The sequence below is a fragment of the Periplaneta americana genome, chromosome 12 (assembly GCF_040183065.1).
Source record: "Periplaneta americana isolate PAMFEO1 chromosome 12, P.americana_PAMFEO1_priV1, whole genome shotgun sequence".
Taxonomy (NCBI): domain Eukaryota; kingdom Metazoa; phylum Arthropoda; class Insecta; order Blattodea; family Blattidae; genus Periplaneta; species Periplaneta americana.
Genome location: NC_091128.1, coordinates 139,617,055 through 139,625,378, shown reverse-complemented (window position 1 = coordinate 139,625,378; position 8,324 = coordinate 139,617,055).

The window sequence follows — 8,324 nt, the reverse complement described above, 5'->3', positions numbered from 1 at the left end:
GCAGGTTGTATATGTGCTGTGGCGCAGACATACACTTTCCGCTGAGCATTCCTTTAATCGGATCAGGCAGTGATTCGAGTCCGCTGACGTCCGCGTATCTTTTAAAATAAGTTGTAATTTGTTGTTGTCCATTCTCTCTTTTATGTTAATCTCTCTCTCTTCTTCGGCTCTTTTTTGTGTTGCTTAAAGTGCTACGTTAGCTGACAGATTTTTTTTTTCTAGTTTTGGAATTCATAGTATATGTGAAAAGACGTATTAGTTTTATGTCATTGATCGAATTAATAACATTCAATCTAACTGCAAAACTAACGCAGAAGTAAAGCTTTTCAGTAGCTAATGTAAACATTTATACTTCAATTCTTCTAGAAACTCTCGTTTAATCGCAAACAGGATTTGTCAATTATTATTCTAATCGGTTTAGTTAACGTAAAATATATTAAGGGAGCTTCAGAATGTAAACAAAAGAAACTTGGGATATCAATGGGATAAAGTTTACTGTCCAACATAATTTTGTAGCATGTATGCGCGAATCCAGAAATGCATATAGAGTGTTAGTTGGGAGACCGGAAGGAAAAAGACCTTTAGGGAGGCCGAGACGTAGATGGGAGGATAATATTAAAATGGATTTGAGGGAGGTGGGGTATGATGATAGAGACTGGATTAGGATAGGGACCGCTGGCGGGCTTATGTGAGGGCGGCAATGAACCTTCGGGTTCCTTAAAAGCCATTTGTAAGTAAGTAAGTCCAACATAATTTATTCAGATTCTTCACCGGACAGGATTGTGATTATTGTGTTAAAGGGTGTCAGCATTTGAACTGCCTCTTCTAAAACACGCCACTCTTGCTCTGTAATAAAAATATAAGTGGATATCAACTTAAGGATAATTGTAATTATATTATTACCACATGTTTCTTTAGTTTCATTCAGAAATATTTTAATCCAAACAGTAAAATATAACTCAAGTTGTCTAAACAGCAAAATATAACTCAAGTCGTCTTGTAAATATTTCATATGTTTTTTATTGCCTCGAAAGTTACGTTTTAGAGAAATTTCAAGAATAGCACTAAACCAATTTAAAAAGAAATCGTATCAAATGTTTTGCGTAATTGTTTTCATCAAGTTCGCGATTGTGCGATCGCTTCAAATGGTCTAACAAATTCGAAGTTCCACCACCCTTAGAGTAAATTCGCCCACGAAGTTTACAGAGTACGACTTTATTATTACCGTCAACTAAATTAAAGAATTCCCATGCGACGGATATCCGATTTGGTGCCATTTTATTCCACTCACAACTACCGTCAGTCCGTACGCGCCGGTCGTCGTTGAGCTAACTGTCGCTTCGCTCCGAACCACCGCATCCCTCCGCATGTCCCTTGTTCCACCTACGGTAGTACCAGAGATCACCGGTGGAGAGCTTTATTCGTAATCTCCGATTCCTCCGCGGTAGTAGTCACTCCGATGAGCAGCACTGGTCCTTAGCATTATAACTCAACTATCTCAAACCTATTTTAATATTATCCTCTCATGTACTTCTCGGCTTCCACAAAGATTTTTTTTCCTCAGGTCTCCCAACTAATACTCAACATGCATTTCTGGATTCACCCAAACGTGCTACATGCCTTGCCCAATTTATTTGTCTGTCTGTTTAATTATTGTATTGGCTCTCTCTTTTTTTATTTTACTTTCAATTGGTTATCTAACAACGCTGTATCAACTACTACGAGATTATTTAGTGTCGATGAGATTGGTGATAGCGAGATGGTATTTGGCGAGATGAGGCCGAAGATTCACCACAGATTACCTGTATGCTTTACGGTTGTCGAGAAACTCGGAAAAAACCAACCAGGTAATCAGCCAAAGTAAGAATCGAACCCAAGTGCAATTCCCGATGTGCAGGCAAGCACTTTAGCTGACTGAGCTACACCGGTGGCTTTGATTCTTTTAACTAGCATTAGTTTCAAATGTAAATTGCAACATGTTGAAATTTATAACTTGTCTTTGTCTCATTCACTCTGTCTCCCCCTCTTACCCCTCCTTTCTACCCCTATTCCCTTCCACCTTCTCTCTCACCCTCTCTATGTTTTCCTCCCCGTTTCTCATATGGCATGATTGAAAACAAATTAAATTGAACATAATTATTTTTAATTAGGACTCGCTCTTTCATCAGAGTTACAATATTGACTTCTGTTTTGTGATTGATGTAAAACAAAGGAAAGAAGACATTTTTTGAATGCGTTTCATTTTTATATTTTTTAATGGACTGCTGTAATAAGATGATGTTTACCTTTTATGTTATACCATATTTTCATGTGTATAGTAATTGTTTTTCTTGTTCTCCATTTCATCTGAAGAAGTAATTATTATATTCAGTTAGGTATAACGTCATAAACAAGCTGCGGATTTTTAGGCACTAAAAACAGTTGAAATAGGCAGGAAAAATAGGCATTCAAAATTCTAAAATAGGCATTTAAAAAGGCACTAACAAATTTCTAATTCTCAATGGCTAACACGCCCAAACCGTCGCATTATACACTACTTTCTATAGGAATGTCATTATGGTAGTGAATAATTAAATATTCGTCCAAATGTTTTAATGAGAACTGATGTCTATTGTTTGTAAGAATGTTCTTAAATTGGGAGAAACTCCCTTCCACTTCACATGAAGTGATGGGGCAATACTTCAGGGATCCAATCTCAGCTGGGGACCAAACCAGTGGGAACGCAGCAATGTCAATGTATTTTCCAATCACTGCTTCTGATGACTTTTGCTTTGGCATATCTCCACGGTATGCTTCACGTATTACAACAGACACCTCAACTCCATACTCAATTCACAAACTCACAAAACGGATACACAGTTTAAAACAACTATCCCAGTCAACTACCGCAATGATTCATGCGGCTTTCGAAATACATTTTTTCTTATTGGTTCATTTAAATTATTCGAATTTCTCCGCGCTCTGCTGGCAGTAAAACGTAACACACAGAATGATCGATAGTTCTATATCACTTCCCTCTGCTAGATAAAAAAGGAACAAATTACAGATTCAAAAAATGTCGATAGAATGCACAGTAAATTCAAGTATAATATATAATACGGATATTTAGGCAACTTCTTGGCATTTATAAGTAAATAGGTATTTACTAGTGAAATAGGCAATTATAGTCACTATAGAATTCGCAAATAATACTCACAATGTCTTAAAATGGATATGTAACCTAAAATCTTCCGCCTTCAGGTTAAGGATTAAAATAGGCATATAGGCATAAATCCGCAGCTTAGTTATAAAATTAGAATGGAAACAACTTTTTTTTTCATGAGTTAGTACCCGTTTCCTTCCTGAAGTTAGTACCATATAGGGGAATATGGGGCAGGACGGGGTATAGCCTCTATCTTCCCAACAAGTAGTGCAATCTACCGATTTTTTTTTTAGAACTTCGTCAACTCATGTAAATATATCATCACACAACACTTACTGCCATTCCTTGCATCTGTTGTATATTATTCGGTTGCTGCATCATATTGTATCATTCATTTGCAACTTTAAAGTGTTCTCTTGCCATACGTAAGTAGAAATGAGATTTATTTAGATAATCTATTATAATGTCATATTATAGAGTGCTTACCTGGCTTTTAATTCCAAAACTTTCTTAAATTTCGTGCGTTATTTTTCCTGCTAATATCTCATAACTTATAAATTGTGACTATGGGGCTAAACGGGGTGGGACATAACAGGGCAGTACCCCGTCCTGCTTCACGTCATATTTAATTAAATTTCATCTTCTGTAATGGGTTGTTCGTTCTGTTTGTCAGAAGAAGTTTGGATTGGATGCGTATCATGTCTGAAATGGGCTCACAATTGTTGCGCAGGAGTAGACAGTGAAGACGAGGATGCCACGCACATTTTCGTACTTTGCGAATGACTTTTTCTCAAGTAAACTTGTAAAATGTTGTAGTATTGACACTTTCAGTATATAATTTTTGTCACTTTTGCCATTTAATTATTACAAAAAATAGATAGCCCATTTTGCCCCATACGTGGGGCAGAACGGGGCAAAACACACATTTCGAAAAACTAATTTATTTTAAGGTTATAATAACCGGATTTCACTCGAAGTGCATATTTGTTTGCTTGTTTACAATGTAATAAAAGCATATATGTCATAAAACCCATACATTTACATTATTTGATACCAAATAAAAGCATTCAAACCTTAACTACCCAGTCCTGCCCCATGTTCCCCTACTTTTGTTTGTTGGTCATGGTGTGATCGTCTTGTGTTAAACATACTAAACAGCTTGGACAAACACCGCGTTCTGCTCGTTTTTACGAAGTTGAAAACGTCCCCTAATCGTAGAATCACCCACATAGATTCATTTTCTATAGAAAATTCAACGGCGACCAGGCTGGGAGTTCGAAAATGGGGCGTCGGAATGGAAGATAAACGCGCTAGCACTCAGTCACATACGAGGCAAATAAATAGGTTGGAAATAGGCCTATTCATAAGAAACAAGCCTGCATACTACTGACAAAATTCTCAATATCAAACCGGTTGCGGTGGTATATACTAAATATGTATGGGCTATTCTATATGAAATCGATCAGTAAAAAACCTCGCATTTTTTACTGCTCTAATTTTTTCCCTATTTATACAAGGTGCTGAGGACATTGCATTTTCAAAAATATACTATCTAAAGTCAAACGGTTTTCGTACTATTGAGCGACAAATTTAGCGTATTTTAGAAAAACAGCCTTTTCAGCGCTCAGAACTCTGGAACCATTTACTGTAGAACATTGAACGAGAGCTCATTTTGAAGCTGATATATGGTAGGTTACGATAAGAAGTAATCCTTATTTTTATTATACACAAAGAGACAGATAATTTGATTTTACTTACTTTCAGGCTTTTTGCCCATTTGTAAAAATGTAAAAAATATTGAGAAAAAACCTTGCATTATTAAGAGGGATTCGGCATTGTTTGCTTAGTGGCCCGGGATTAAGTTTCGAGGGTATTAAATAAATTATTTTCATACGCCTAGACTTGAACGGCGCAGTACCGCACGCACAGGCCGAGAGATGAAGATAACCGAGCGTTGGGAATCATTTTACTCCTGTGTTTATGAAAACTTGTGATAAAGCTAGCCCAGCTATGCGCTACTAGACGAAACATCACGTGTTTGTCTCCTGGCCTTACTTGTCTCGGCTAGCTCCCGCCTCACAGTCAGCTGGTTACTTCACGTGCGTACTATTTATTTCCTTTATTTGATATTTTCAATATTTTCTTATCAACGGTACATCAGTAAAAAATGTGTTTATTTGTACTTTCAATGCAGAATCTAACCATATAGTTTAAAAATATTTTTTCGTGGTCAAAGGTGTCTTAATGAAGAAAAATCTAAATTTCTCCATTTCCATAAAAAGTAAGAAAAACATTTTACATGTCAATATAAACTTCAATTTCTCAGCATCAAAATAAACCATGATTTTGATAATTTGGTGAAAGGGTTTCGGGGCCACTACAGTTTAAATTTGCTAATTTTATGAATATACGATAAATTTAAATATGAAGGAGGAATGTCCACTTTCGTCAAAAATTGAGATATTAGCACCATCCGTTTCCTTATTCGATGTACTTTGTTTCACTAACGTTTCCAAGTAATAACGTGCACGGTTACAAATATATCAGGTCTTGTTGTTTTTCTGCCTTTTTAAAAGAAGGGGGAATGTCCAAAGGTTTATACTGAAGAAAGGGGAATGTCCATTAATGTACGATATGTTGTAAATGTTGCAATCTTGTAATTATAATTAAGCTAATTATTCTTTTCAGATGCTTAAAAAATGTACACATTATTTTGTTTCGTTTAAATGACTGAGGAGTTTGGCTTAATGTTTAAATGTGAGTTAGTTACACAGCATTACTGAGCTATTAAATTTCAACGTAGAAGTTTGTGAAAAATGTCTTCCAGTAGTGAGGAAAGCCAGGCAAAATCGACACAGGTCAAGAAACGACCTAAACTGGGTAGATTAACTGATGTTAAGAAAAAACCTCCTAGCTCAGAGCAATGAGACTGGTGAGGATTGTAAATGTGTAAGATATAAGTGCTTTCAAGTTATGCCAAAAGTTGACACAGACCAGATTATTAAAAATTTCAACAAGTTCACACACAATGAACAAAATTCGTATCTTAGTGGACTTATTACAGTAAACTCAATAAAACGCAGAAGACCTAGGAAACCTGAGGAAGATGCTATATTTCACGACAATTCTTATAGTTACAAGGTACGGTTTAAGAGGGAGGATGCAGTGATTGAAGTCCCTGTATGCACCAAAGCTTTTGTGTCGGTGCATGGAATTACCAAGAAGAGGCGAGAAGTAATTCAGAGGTACTTGAAAGAAGGAGTCTCACCCAAAGATCGCCGAGGTAGTCACAAAAAAAAAAAAAAAGCAGAAAAAATCGTCTAAGTGAGGATACATTGAAAGCTGTGTGTGATCATATTTCATCATATAAAGGGAGACAAAGTCATTATAGTTTACATGATTCCAAACGCATATATCTTCCAGAGGATTTGAATGTCACTAAGACGCATAATCACTTCAGAGAGCGATATCCAAATCTGAATGTTTCTTATCAGAAGTTTATTGCAATATTTAATGAAAAATTTAACATAAAGTTTGGTTATCCCAGAACTGACACCTGTAGTGTATGTGATGAGTTTGTAACAGAAGTTGAATCTCTGAAGAAAAAAATACTTAATGTTCCAGTGTCTGATAATGAACATAAATTAATTAAGAAGAAAATACAGGATCTTACTACAGCCAACAGAATCCATAAATTGAAGGCCGATGTTTTCTATACAAGGAAAAGAGCAACTCGAATAAACAGTGAAAAATGTTCGGAACGGGAGGCAATAGCTATGGACTATCAAAAAAAAAATTGAATCTACTTATTGTTACGTCGAATGATGCATATTATCGCAGACAGCTTGGATTTTACAGTTTTAACATTCACGTTCTATCAACTAAAGAGTCATTTTTTATGCTTATGACAAAACCATTGCTAATAGAGGTGCAAATGAAGTATGTTCATTTTTGCATCACTTCATGTGCCATATGAATCAAAATGTTCGATATCTTGAGATATTTTGTGATTCAGCTTGTGGCCAAAACAAGAATTGGACTGTTTTTAGACTAATGCATTACATTGTGCATTACACACACAGATTACACTCAATCAAAATAACTTTCCCAATACGTGGTCACTCATACTTAGAGTGCGATAAAAATTTTGGGCTAGTTAATCAGCATAAAAGAGCTGAACTGCCAGACGACTGGATCCAGGAACTACAATCAGCAAGACAAAAACCTTGTCCTTTAACATAACACAGGTGGACCAAAGCCTTGTTCGAAACTGGTCAGTACTTCTGGAGAAGAAATATCTTCGCAAGTGTCCCTTCGCAACACGACCAGTGAAGGAAATTGTTGCAGACCGATCACATCCTAGAGTTCTGAAGTACGGTACAGGACCACCTATAATGGAGCATGGGAGGAGAGTGTAGTGAACACCCCTGGATCGCTACCACAAGTTGCTTCTTCACATTGCAGAGAGTTCATTTTACCAAACAAAACATACAAAGGTAAGTGAAAGTTGTTTATTGAAATAAAAACGAGAATAGTTATTGCAAACATTTCATGCTCTTAATATTTCGTTCTGTTCTTCTCTTTTTAGGTCCATTACCAGTTTCAAAGGAGAAGTACAAGGATCTTCAACAACTCAAAACATTCTGTAGAGAGGAAGCAAGAGGATTCTATGAGAAATTGCTAAGAAAGGATTGATCGGTGTGAAAATGTGATATTAATTCTGTAGTGCTCGGGAAAATTGGCATAAGTCAAAAATGTTAATTTCACATTAGAAGGAAAAAAAACTGTCTTCATACTGGTTAATGTCAATTTGATTCTTTTTTGTATGAATTATTCTAATGGGAGAAATACTTATGTCTCTTTTCCCAAGAGATCAGATGTTCCGTAAGTTGTCAATAAACTAATAAAAACAATTGTGGAAATTTACTTATGCCACTTTTCCCAAGCACTGCAGAATTGATAAGAAAATTAATTTCATTCCATGCTAAGTTTGTACAGTTAATGTGATTTCTAACAATTAAACAATATTCACTCTTCAATAATGCAGTATATACGGACATTCCCCATTTTTAACATAAAAAATGTGAGTTTGGGTTCTATTTTTTATTTAACTAATAAGGAATGTGTATCAAGTCTATAATATACTCTTCCAGATATGTATATTTGATAAAGGTAGAAGCTG